The following is a 13,779-nucleotide window of genomic DNA, read 5'->3' as shown; positions in this document are numbered from 1 at the left end:
TCCCCAGGATGGGGGTGGCCAAGAGTAGCCCCCAGCCCGTGTATCGGCCCTGCGGGCCCCCTGCCCAGGGTGTGTGGATGATTCACGGCTCCCCATGTGGCTCTTACCCGGACCTGACTCTGGCTGGGGCCTCAGAGCTGCTGCCCAGCCATGGTAAGAGCCAGGCAGCTGTGAGGAGCTGCGGACCTTCCACCTGCTTTGGGCCAGGGATGTGGGCCAGGGGCTGCTCTCAGCACCCCCGCCCCCAGGCAGGTGGAGGGTCTGCACAGCTTTAACAACTGCCCCGGGCTTCCAGGCCAGGCTCCAGCTGCCAGCCTGGCCAGAGGACAGAGGACGGGTGGGCCCATGGCAAAAAGTGGGAGGGCTATGGCCTCCTGCCCCCCCCCCCCTTCCAGCACCGATGCCTGGGCACCTAAATTTCTGCCAGTGAGCAGGTACACTGCTGCCCAACTCTAGCTGATCAGGTGCCTATCTCATGCCTAAGCTCCAGCACAATCCATGAACCAGTGGAAAATAAGTGTTTGTCTGCTTAACTTTCATGTGGGGCCCAACCTGGTAGGTGTGCTCAGAGGCTGCCCGCTGAATTGTGTCCCATTCAAAATCTGGCCACTAGACAAGATGGCGATGTCCACCTCAAAAACTTTTAGCCCCGTGTTCAGAATACTAACCTGGGATGTGGGAGACCTAGGTTCAAGCCTTAGGCAGTGGGGGAGAAATTATTTGAATTGGGGTCTCTCACTTCTCAGGACAATGCTCTAACTGCTGATCTATGGCAGTGGTTCTCAAACTTATTATATTGGTGACCCCTTTCACAAAGCAAGCCTCTGTATGTGATCCCCACCCCTTAGAAATTAAAAACATATTTTTATATTTAACATTATTTTAAATGCTAAATTTATAACCCTGTTGTTTAAAATGAATTTACCTTTTTCTCACCACTTTCAAATAAAGACTAAAACACATTTTTATTGAATTATTGTTATAAGCAGAAAAGTTTTTTTTTTAAATAGTTAATGTTTAATACTGGGAGTGCAAAGAAACTCGATATCACTTTTCACAGCAGACAGCCACTCTTACTTCTGCGCTGCTGCTGGTGGCAGCACTGCCTTCAGAGCTGGGTGGCTCATGACCCCCACATAATAACCTCAGGACCCTTAATGGGTCATGACCCCCATTTTGAGAACCCCTGATCTAAGGGATATTCTGATGTAGGCCTCCCTTAATCTCTCCTGTTGAAGCTCTTACACTGGTGAGCAGTTAAACAAATAGAATTAAGTCAATGGGACTACTCACATAACTGCTCACCATTTTAAGTAAGAGGTTCACTGTCTAAAATCAAGGAATGAAAGGAGTTATTTAATACATCACACTTAAATACAATCTTCCATGTGAAGATTTCAGTATACTCTACAAATAACTAATAAAGCCTCAACATAATACCTCTGTTGGGTAAGGCAAGCTAAACACAGTGGGTTTTCAGATTAAGTTGAAAAAGAGAAAATTTAGGCTGATTAGCAGGAAACATTTTCTGATTATGAGATCTATTCAACTTTGAAATAGACCATAAAGAAAGTGTTGGAAGGCCCACCACTTCAGCAGGTAATTTATAAACAGATTAGACAAAGCTGTGGGTTGTATTATAGGAACAATCACACAGTAGAGGAGAGGGGAAATGAATTTAGCAAGAAAGTTAAGGTGCAGAAATATCTTCATGTGGTACTGTGACTGAAACGCAAAATGTACACATTGTACAGAACCTGCCCTAGAATGACTGAGTACATTGAGTGGGAAAGCTTGTATACCGTCTCATTGAGTTTATTCAGCATGTGACCTAATAGATCTTTACTTTATGATTGTAACAACCAGCCTTCTATTCTTTCACAGTTCACTGCATTTGTGACATCTGTGAATGAACAGGATAAGAGTAGGAGGTACATTACAAAGGAGAGCCATTTTACATACAGATACTATGATAATCAGCAATGATGAAAAAGAAACACAAACTTCAGGATCATGTTTGACAGAGTTTTGGTAACATTTTTCTAAAGTTTGCTTGTGTGTGGCAGTGGTTTAAGGACTAATTTTAAAGCCATTCACTTTGTGCTACTTGCATAAATTCATTAATCCTGCAAGATGAAATATACCTTTAAGTTTTACATAACAAGTAAGGTGCTTTTCCACACAGCAAGAAATCTCTCTACTGCAGTTACTTTGCACTATATGGTGCATGGTGTTCCACAGAATATTGGTCACTTGGTCACTGATCGTGTATTAAAGGAACAGATGATAAAAGATGAGGCTCATTGTCCCTCCTGCAGCCAGTTTAAAATGTGGTTTGAAGATTCTGACTTTGTAATGTAATTCCTACATCCAGGGAAGCACAGCTCAGAGACCGAACTGGATCAGTTATTCCATTTTTCAGATAGGTTTGATTGACACATGAAATGGTTATGTCTGAACTACTTGCATACAGTATTTGAATATGGAATAGCTCAAGGCCTTTTTTCTTTTTAAAATCCATGTAAAAAAGAAACAGTGTACAGAGATGTCAAGGTATTTATACAGCACTGTGTATCCCACAGGATTACAAATATGTTATAGACCCATTGGACACAACACTATATGTAGGTTTGAGTTGATTTTTGCACTTAAAACGGGGATTCAGCCTCCTTATGTATGTGTCTTCCCTACATTTATAACACTTACTAATACAGAATGAATTTTCTGAAAATGTATAAGTAAATATTAATATAGCATTTGAATTAAAATTAAAAATAGCCCCTCTAAGAACGTCAGTAATTGCCTCACTGGTCAGAGTTGTCAGACATCTGGCTTACTTGATATGCTTGCATGGTATGCTCAAATAAAGAGAATCAGAAGAGGAAAGAGAAAGAAAGGGTAGAAAGTAGAGGTTACTTACCTGTAAATGGAGTTCTTTGAGATGTGTAGTCTCTATCTGTATTCCACATGTGCACCATATGCCTTAGTCCGGAATTTTTAGTATTGGTCCACACATGCACCGTAGCTCTCCTCATGCTCCAAATCAAGGGTATAAGGGACAGTGTGGGTTGACACCTCTTCAGTTCCTTCATTTACCACAAATTCAGATAATCCACAGCAGAGGGGACAGAGGGCTGGTAGTGAAATACAGAGAGGGACCACACATCTCAAAGAACTTCCAGTTACAGACAGGTAAGTAACCTCCCTTTCTTCTTCACGTAATGGTCCCTGTGTGTGTTCCACATGTGAGAGATTAATAATTAGTGGTCAAACAAGAGGTTGCTGTGAGGACACAGAAGTGATAGCTGACTGTAATACTGCTGTCCCTACAGCTGTATCTGTAGTTGAAGATTGGACCAAAGCATATCATCTTGTGAGGGTGTGCACAGAGTTCCAGGTAGCTGTCCTACATATCTCTAGTAGAGGTACGTCTCTCAGAGATGCAACAGAGGTTCCTTGCGCTCTGGAGAAATGATCCTCACTCCTCAGGAGTTGGGGGTGGGATGTAAGCTGGTTGGTAGCAAAGGATTATACAACCAGAGATCCATTTTGAAAGTCTCTGCACAGAGGCAGCAGAGAGAACAAGGGATCAAGCTATGGTAACAAAGAATAGGTGGTCTTTCTAATAACTTTTATTCTTTGTAGATAAAAGACCAGTGCCCTTCAGACATCAGAGAATCTCTTCATCAGAGGCATGTGGTTTTGAAAAAAATACTAGTAAGCTGAGGGTTTGACTCATATGAAACTTGGAAACTACTTCAGGGATGAATTTTGGGAGAGGGTACAGTGAGACCTTTTCATTATGGAAGGTAGTATATTGTGGGCCCACCATGAGTGCTCTCAGCTTGCTGGCTCTTCTGGCTGATACTATGGTGATCGGAAAGGCCACTTTCATAGACAGATGGGCCATACAGTTTGTGGCTACAGGATCGAAGGAAGGTCTGGTGAGAGATGAAAGAACAAAATTGGGGTCCCACTGGGATACAAACTCCACCCATGGGGTTGAAAGGATCAAAAGACCCCCTTTAAAAATGTAGCTGTGACAGAAAAAGTGAAGATTGTGCGATTATTGACAGGAGGATGAAAAGCATTGATTGCTGCCAAATGAACCCAAAGAGAACTAAAAGAGAGACTTGAAGACTTAAGGGTACATAGGTATTCCAGGACAGCAGGGATCCCAGCAGATTCTGGAGATAACTGGCCTTGCTGAGCCCAAGAGGAGAAATTCCTCCATTTAGCTGAATAACATCTTCTAGTAGAGTCTTTCCTGCTTTGGTTAAGGGTTGATTGCCCCACTCTGGAACATAAGTGCTCTACATTGATGCCCATTCAACTACGGGGCTCTGAGCTGCAGTGGTTCCAGATTGGTGTGTCTGAAAGTGTCCTTGTGCTGCGTTAGATGATCTAGAAATGGGCAGGTGTTAATGGGCGGTTGAGACAAAAGCTTCATTAGGTCTGTAAACTAGAACTGTCTCAGCCTGCTGGGTGCAATAAGGATGATTTAAGCTCTGTCTTGATGGATTTCCCATAAATCAGGGGTCGGCAACCTTTCAGAAGTGGTGTGCCGAGTCTTCATTTATTCACTCTGATTTAAGATTTTGCATGCCAGTAATACATTTTAATGTTTTTAGAAGGTCTCTTTCTATAAGTCTATAATATATAACTAAACTATTGTTGTATGTAAAGTAAATAAGGTTTTTAAAATGTTTAAGAAGCTTCATTTAAAGTTAAATTAAAATGCAGAGCCCCCTGGACTGGTGGCCAAGACCCGGGCAGTGCGAGTGCCACTGAAAATCAGCTCGCGTGCCGCCTTCGGCACGAGTGCCATAGGTTGCCTACACCTGCCATAGATATTAATGTAATGGGAGGGAAGCCATACCTCAGGTGATCCTTATCCAGTGAAAATGATGAAATTGCCCCTGGAACCATCATATCCAGTTTACCTTCCTTCTCTGAATTCTCCAACAGAGCTGGTTCATGGTGGCAAATACAGCTCATGTACTGATCCCATGGGCCCCAATAGTGCCAGTAGGAGGGATCAACCAGCTGGGGAGGGCTGCATGGCATAGAGTATTACCAGTCTCTTGCAAATCATTCTTGGCAGGAGAATGAAACCTAATCTTCTAGGGCTTCTGTCCAGGACCATCTCTGCCTGATACCTCTGAGATTCCTGAGGAACTTCCAACTCATCGGAAGAAAAGGTCAGGTCCTAGATTCCCAGCAGAACCAACAGTACCAATGGTTGCGTGCCAAGGCTCGCAGGTGTGAGGGGAGAACAGCTCTGCACCCTTAGTTACTCCAAAGGAGAAAGCTATTCTATGTCCCTGAACAGAGATAGGCCAGAGAGGAGGAGTGAATGAGGAAAGGGGAGAGCAAAAATGTCCTCTGGGGAAGATATAGGTCTCAGAAGACCCTGGGGTGTGGGATCAGTCCATTGGTGGATCCGTCGAATCCCTGGTCATAGTGGAAATGGGATCCCTCCAGGGCTGTGTTGGTATAGACACTGCATTGGCTCTGGATGTGGAAGGAGGCAACAGAGGGATGTTTTTCCTGTGCATTAGATGTTAGAACCAGCAAATCCATAGCCTTACACACCACTTTCTCTTGCTAAGAAGTTTTATTCATGCCTAAGTCTTTAGCACCTGTGCACACAGAGTCTCCCGACTTTAATGAGATTTGGGAGGGACGCTTTGTCAGTCTGTTTGTTTGTTTTGGTTGTTTGAAGGACCGTGTGCTGTGGCTGGCAGTTGGAAGGTTTGAAAGCTAGAAGTCTCTGGTAAGTGGCTGAGCCTTTATCAGTGGGCGGGGCATTCATACAGGCCAGGGCTTTATAAAGCAGCGCACAAGCGACCAGGGGCTGCTAACAGGGAGTTTCGCAAGGGAGTTTGGAAGGGGAGCAGGAAGGGGGCGAGGGTCCCTTGCCGGTTCCATCTGTTTTCCCTTGATTCCCCTTAATACCTATAAAGCAACTACATTCCTAACTTTTCGCTTAAACAACCCTTTCAGCTGACAGGGGGCTGCAGACGGGAGTTTGACAGAGGGAGCCTTACGATGGTTAGGAAGACCCGCAACACCTGTGCCAGCACTGCTACTGTCTCCTCCACCTGTGCCTGTAGCCAGACAGAGTGCCTAAGCATGGATGCCTCTACCCAGATCCTGGTGTGGTTTTGCAAAGACTGTAACTTGCAATTTCCACTTACTGATATCCAGGCTGGGGGGACCATCCAATGTGAGAGGTGCCTGCTGGTGGAATCTCTCAGGCAGCAGGTGGGAGAGCTACAGGAGGAGGTGGCTAGGTTGAGGAGCATCCGTATCCATGAGCAATTCCTCGACAGTGTCCATGTGGAGACAGCTGAGGTAGCTGTCCCAGTACGCAGGACTGCTGATACACCACTGGTGGAGGAGGAGATGGCTCAGGGTGGACACTGGCAGCTGGTTACTTCTGGCAGCAGGCAGTGCTCCACCCTTGCTCCGAACCCTCCTGCCGTGGTTATAGGTAACCGTTATGCTGTTCTTGACACAGGAAAGAAGGAATCACTCCCTACAGTAAAGGAGGAGAAGCCTCGTACCCCTAAGGCTGGAAAGTCTGCTGCCACCACTGCGAATAGGAAACGTAGGGTAGTGGTGGTCGGAGACTCTCTGCTGAGGGGGACGGAGGCGCCCATCTGTCGCCCTGACATCTCATCTCGGGAGGTATGCTGCCTGCCGGGGGCCCGTATCCGAGACGTTACGGAGGCATTGTCGAGGATTATCCAGCCCTCTGACTACTACCCCATGCTACTCATCCATGTGGGCACAAATGATACTGCGTGGTGTGACATTGAGCGGATCAAGAGTGACTACAGGGCTCTGGGAGTACGGGTGAAGGAGTTTGGAGCGCAGGTGGTATTCTCTTCAATTCTTCCTGTCAAAGGTAGGGGCCCAGGCAGAGACAGATGCATCATGGAGGTGAATGCCTGGCTGCGAAGATGGTGTCGCCAGGAGGGCTTTGGCTTCCTAGAGCACGGGATGCTATTCGAGGAAGGACTGCTAGGCAGAGATGGCGTTCACCTTTCGAGGAGAGGAAAGACCCTATTCGGACACAGACTGGCTAACCTAGTGAGGAGGGCTTTAAACTAGGTTCGACGGGTACAGGTGAGCAAAGCCCACAGGTAAGTGGGGAACATGGAGACCGGGGAGATGGGTCGGAAACGAGAGGGAGTGTGGGCTATATTGGCAGAGAGAAAGGAGAGTCAGGACAAAACTGGGAGGAAAGATCAAACCAGTATCTTAGATGCCTATATACAAATGCGAGAAGTATGGGGAATAAGCAGGAAGAACTGGAAGTGCTAATAAATAAATACAACTATGACATTGTTGGCATCACTGAAACTTGGTGGGATAATACACATGATTGGAATGTTGGTGTGGATGGGTACAGCTTGCTCAGGAAGGATAGACAGGGGAAAAAGGGAGGAGGTGTTGCCTTATATATTAAAAATGTACACACTTGGACTCAGGTAGAGATGGACATAGGAGACGGAAGTGTTGAGAGTCTCTGGGTTAGGCTTAAAGGGGCAAAAAACAAGGGAGATGTCATGCTAGGAGTCTACTACAGGCCACCTAACCAGGTGGAAGAGGTGGATGAGGCTTTTTTCAAGCAACTAACAAAATCATCCAAAGCCCAAGATTTGGTGGTGATGGGGGACTTCAACTATCCGGATATATGTTGGGAAAATAACACAACCGGGCACAGACTATCCAACAAATTCTTGGACTGCATTGGAGACAACTTTTTATTTCAGAAGGTTGAAAAAGCTACTAGGGGGGAAGCTGTTCTAGACTTGATTTTAACAAATAGGGAGGAACTCATTGAGAATGTGAAAGTAGAAGGCAGCCTGGGTGAAAGTGATCATGAAATCATAGAGTTTGCAATTCTAAGGAAGGGTAGAAGGGAGAACAGCAAAATAGAGACAATGGATTTCAGGAAGGCAGATTTTGGGAAGCTCAGAGAGCTGATGGGTAAGGTCCCATGGGAATCAAGACTGAGGGGAAAAACAACTGAGGAGAGTTGGCAGTTTTTCAAAGGGACGCTATTAAGGGCCCAAAAGCAAGCTATTCCGCTGGTTAGGAAAGATAGAAAATGTGGCAAAAGACCACCTTGGCTTAACCACGAGATCTTGCATGATCTAAAAAATAAAAAGGAGTCATATAAAAAATGGAAACTAGGACAGATTACAAAGGATGAATATAGGCAAACAACACAGGAATGCAGGGGCAAGATTAGAAAGGCAAAGGCACAAAATGAGCTCAAACTAGCTACGGGAATAAAAGGAAACAAGAAGACTTTTTATCAATACATTAGAAGCAAGAGGAAGACCAAAGACAGGGTAGGCCCACTGCTTAGTGAAGAGGGAGAAACAGTAACAGGAAACTTGGAAATGGCAGAGATGCTTAATGACTTCTTTGTTTCGGTCTTCACCGAGAAGTCTGAAGGAATGCCTAACATAGTGAATGCTAATGGGAAGGGGGTAGGTTTAGCGGATAAAATAAAAAAAGAACAAGTTAAAAATCACTTAGAAAAGTTAGATGCCTGCAAGTCACCCGGGCCTGATGAAATGCATCCTAGAATACTCAAGGAGCTAATAGAGGAGGTATCTGAGCCTCTAGCTATTATCTTTGGAAAGTCATGGGAGACGGGAGAGATTCCAGAAGACTGGAAAAGGGCAAATATAGTGCCCATCTATAAAAAGGGAAATAAAAACAACCCAGGTAACTACAGACCAGTTAGTTTAACTTCTGTGCCAGGGAAGATAATGGAGCAAGTAATTAAGGAAATCATCTGCAAACACTTGGAAGGTGGTAAGGTGATAGGGAACAGCCAGCATGGATTTGTGAAGAACAAATCATGTCAAACCAATCTGATAGCTTTCTTTGATAGGATAACGAGCCTTGTGGATAAGGGTGAAGCGGTGGATGTGGTATACCTAGACTTTAGTAAGGCATTTGATACGGTCTCACATGATATTCTTATCGATAAACTAGGCAAATACAAATTAGATGGGGCTACTATAAGGTGGGTGCATAACTGGCTGGATAACCGTACTCAGAGAGTTGTTATTAATGGTTCCCAATCCTGATGGAAAGGCGTAACGAGTGGGGTTCCGCAGGGGTCTGTTTTGGGACCGGCTCTGTTCAATATCTTCATCAACGACTTAGATATTGGCATAGAAAGTACGCTTATTAAGTTTGCGGATGATACCAAACTGGGAGGGATTGCAACTACTTTGGAGGACAGGGTCATAATTCAAAATGATCTGGACAAATTGGAGAAATGGGCTGAGGTAAACAGGATGAAGTTTAACAAAGACAAATGCAAAGTGCTCCACTTAGGAGGGAAAAATCAATTTCACACATACAGAATGGGAAAAGACTGTCTAGGAAGGAGTACGGCAGAAAGGGATCTAGGGGTTATAGTGGACCACAAGCTAAATATGAGTCAACAGTGTGATGCTGTTGCAAAAAAAGCAAACATGATTCTGGGATGCATTAACAGATGTGTTGTGAGCAAGACACGAGAAGTCCTTCTTCCGCTCTACTCTGCTCTGGTTAGGCCTCAGCTGGAGTATTGTGTCCAGTTCTGGGCGCCGCATTTTAAAAAAGATGTGGAGAAATTGGAAAGGGTCCAAAGAAGAGCAACAAGAATGATTAAAGGTCTTGAGAACATGACCTATGAAGGAAGGCTGAAAGAACTGGGTTTGTTTAGTTTGGAAAAGAGAAGACTGAGAGGGGACATGATAGCAGTTTTCAGGTATCTAATAGGGTGTAATAAGGAGGAGGGAGAGAACTTGTTCACCTTAGCCTCTAAGGATAGAACCAGAAACAATGGGTTTAAACTGCAGCAAGGGAGGTCTAGGTTGGACATTAGGAAAAAGTTCCTAACTGTCAGGGTGGTTAAACACTGGAACAAATTGCCTAGGGAGGTTGTGGAATCTCCGTCTCTGGAGATATTTAAGAGTAGGTTAGATAAATGTCTATCAGGGATGGTCTAGACAGTACTTGGTCCTGCCATGCGGGCAGGGGACTGGACTCGATGACCTCTCGAGGTCCCTTCCAGTCCTATAATCTATGAATCTATGAATCTATGACATCAGAGGGAGATCCACTGCAGATTGAGGGGGCATGTAATCCTAAATGTATACCACAGACTATCATTAAAAATGGAATGTGGCTTTTGCCACAGAACAAATTTGATACCTGTCACCGTGAGATTGCTCAGGCCCAACTGTCAGAATCTAGCCATATGCTAGATTTAGGGATTAGTAAAACAGGAATGCTGCTCTATTGGACCAGTTCAGATTCTGGTCAAGAAGACCACCTCCCCTTGAGCTTGCTTCTATCAGTTAAGGAGATAAGACTACCCTTCCTTCCCCCATAGTATGATTTAGTGAGATTTTATTGGCATGACAAGTTATTCAGGTGTTGCCAAAGTTTAAGAAAAAAACACCTTCCTCAGCTATGTCAGGTGGGTAGGACCCATCCAAGATAGGGTTACATACATATTTGGAGTTTGATCCCCTGTGTCCATTTGTTGTTACTGATCCACTGGCAGATTGCTATGTAACACCATGCCATCTGTACCATTACTCTCCTTTCTCACAGCATCAGGTACAGTTTTGCTTCATCACTGTTTGATGAAGTCATTTATGATTCCTGATAATCTGAAAGATCTTTTTTGAACTTTCTTGTATTTTGGATATTGAAGAAGAAAGTGTGTCTGCTTCAATCTCTCCTCTTTTACATTAGCTGTACAAAAACTCCTCTCAGTGTTCAGGCTGTGTTTTGTAGCTACCAGTTTCCATTTTGTATTTGACTTATCCCCTTTTCCCTCCTACATCCCACTCTTTGCTCGTCCATTCCTCATATCCCTGCTCTTTCCCTCTCTACATCCCTCCTGTTCCTTCCAGGCTGCCTCACATCTCCACTCAACCCCTGCTCTCCCCACACATGGCTGTTTCTCTCCAGCCCTTGGATCCCAAAGTTCTGCATTCTGGTGTCAGGAGAACTGAGCTGGATTGGACAGGGAGAAGGTTTTGTTTTGTTTGGCTGGGGGTTGAATATATAGTTGTAGAAACTCTTTAATAAAGGATTCACTCTTAATTCCCCTTTCTGACTTACAAGAACTCCAACTCCACATCTCTGTTCCTCTAATAAGATCTCAAGCTAAACCAGAGAAGACTTTTTTTTTTAATCTTAAAAATATTAAACACAAACAGCAGCAAAGAAATGGTTACTCACCCTGTAGAGTAGAGATGGGCAAAGTATGGCCCTGTGGGACCGTCCTGCCCAGCCCCCGCACTCCTGGCCGGGGCGGTCAGGGAACTGGGAACAGGGGGGTTGGATAGGGGGTAGGGTCCTGGGGGAGGCGGTTAGGGGACAAGGAGTGGGGGGGGGGGTTCGATGGGTCAGAGGTTCTGAGGGAGGCAGTCAGGGGGCGGGAAGTGGGAGGGTGCGGATAGGGAGTGGGGGCCAGGCTGTTTGGGGAGGCACAGTCTTCCCTACCCGGCCCTCCATACCATTTCGCAACCCCGATGTGGCTCTCGAGACAAAAAGTTTGCCCACCCCTGCTATAGAGCAACTATGGTTCTTCAAGATGTATATCCCTATGGGTGCTCCACTCTAGGTGCACTTGTGCCCTCTGCACCTTTGATTGGAGATTTTTCACAGCAGTGTCCATTCGGCCTGTGCATCTGTGTTACTCGGTCTTGTGCTCCATGACGTTGTTATATAGCATCGTGCGAGCAACCTGCCCTCAGTTCCTTCTCTACAGTAAAGCTCCATCAGAGAACTCCGAAGCAGAGGGTAAGAAGGGTGGATAATAGAGCACCCATAGGCAGCGATGAGCTGCCAGAATGTTAATAACCGGTTCCCTACAAGGTCTTCGGCGGCGGGTCCTTCACTTGCTCTGGGTTTTCGGCAGCAAGTCCTTCAGTGCCGCTGAAGACCCGGAGCGACTGAATGACCCGCCGCCGACCCGGTAGGGAACTGGTTATTAAGCGCCGCTCGGGGAGTACAAGCCCGAGACCCCCCCACCCTAACTGCTCCCCAGGGTCCCACCCCCTACCCAACTCACCCCGCTCCCTGTCCCCCAACTGCCCCGACCCCATCCACCACCACCCTGACAGACCCCCGGAACTCCCACACCTACCCAACCCCCCACTCCCCGTCCCCTGACCGCCCCCCCAGAACCTCTGCCCCCTCCAACTGCTCCCTGCCCCTTATCCAATCCCTCCTCCCAGCCCTGGCCCGGCCCCCTTACCATGCTGCTCAGGGCAGCGTGTATCGATGCCGCACGGCCCACTGGAGCTTGCAGCCCCACACCCTTACCATGCTGCTCAAAGTGGCAGGAGCTGCAGAGCTGCCCAGGAGCAGTCCAGAGCGCTGGCACCGGGCTCTGCGAGAGGGGGGAAGGCGGGGGAGGGGCCGGGGGAGCCTCCCCAGCCAGGAGCTCAGGTGGGCCAGACAGGACGGTCCCACGAGCCGAAGTTTGCCCACCCCTTTAACAACCGGTTCTAAACCAGCTTCTAAATTTAACAACCAGTTCGTGCGAATTGGCTCCAGCTCACCACTGCCCATAGGGACATACATCTCAAAGAACCACAGTTTCTGCACAGGGTGAATAATCATTTCTTCTTCTTCAAGTAGTGTCCCTATGGGTGCTCCACTCTAGGTGACTACTAAGCAGTTTCCTCTAAGGAGAAGTGGGCTTTGGAATTGAGTCCAATATCGAAGAAAGTATAACCAAGCCAAATGCAGCATCAGAAGCAGAGTTGTGAGTTATTGCATAATTCTTAGCAAACATGTATGGAGATACAAGTCATGGCTCTCCATATTTCAGTGATGGGGAACATTTTTGAGAAAGACTGCAGAGATGGAAACAAACCTCAGAGTGAGTTCATATGAACAAGGATACTTGAATATTACAAGAGCGGTAGCAAGAACAAATGCAGTCAGATATCCACTTGGAAAGTCTGTTTAGAAATTGCAGACCCATTTGATCTGTCTGCGATCAAGCCAAATAATTTGTGAGTCTTTCTGAAAGGTTTAGTCTTGTCAAAATAGAAGGCCAGGGCTCTCCTGACATCAAGTGTGTGTAACAGCACCTCTTCTTTGGCTACATAAGGTTTAGGGTGGAAGATCAGAACGTGAATTGATTGGTTAATATGGAACTTGGAAAATATTTTTGGTAAAAACTCGGAATATGGTCGTAATGTGACCTTGTCCTTCAAAAGTATTGTGAAAGGGGGATATGCCATAAGGTTGCCTATTTCCCCAATTCATTGAGCCGACATGATGACTACGAGAAATGCTTTTTTCATCATTTCATACATGAGTGAGTGAGCAAGAAGCCATCTGGTCAAATGGTGATCTTGTAATGAATTGAAGAACCAGACCGAGATCACAAACTGGAGTAGGACGCTTGACTGGTGGAAAGAGATTTCCAAGCCCCCTGAAAAACCTCATTGTCCTTAGGTCGGCAAATACAGAATAATCTTACTTTGGAGAATGGAAAGCCATGATGGCTGTTAGATAGACTCTGATGGATCTCAACAAGAGCCCCGAGTTCTAGGGTGTAGTCCAGTATATCTGGCAGCGATGAGGTTGTTGGTAGAATGTGTTTGAAGTCACACCAGCAGGGATATTTTGTCCATTTTTGGAAGTAAGTGTAGCATGTAGACTGTTTTCTGCTGTGTAATAGCACTCTTTTGACTTCCTCTGAGCAGTTTGTTTCTAATCCTG

This window comes from Malaclemys terrapin, chromosome 1, assembly GCF_027887155.1.
Source record: "Malaclemys terrapin pileata isolate rMalTer1 chromosome 1, rMalTer1.hap1, whole genome shotgun sequence".
Classification (NCBI taxonomy): Eukaryota; Metazoa; Chordata; order Testudines; family Emydidae; genus Malaclemys; species Malaclemys terrapin.
This window is presented reverse-complemented; position numbering follows the sequence as displayed.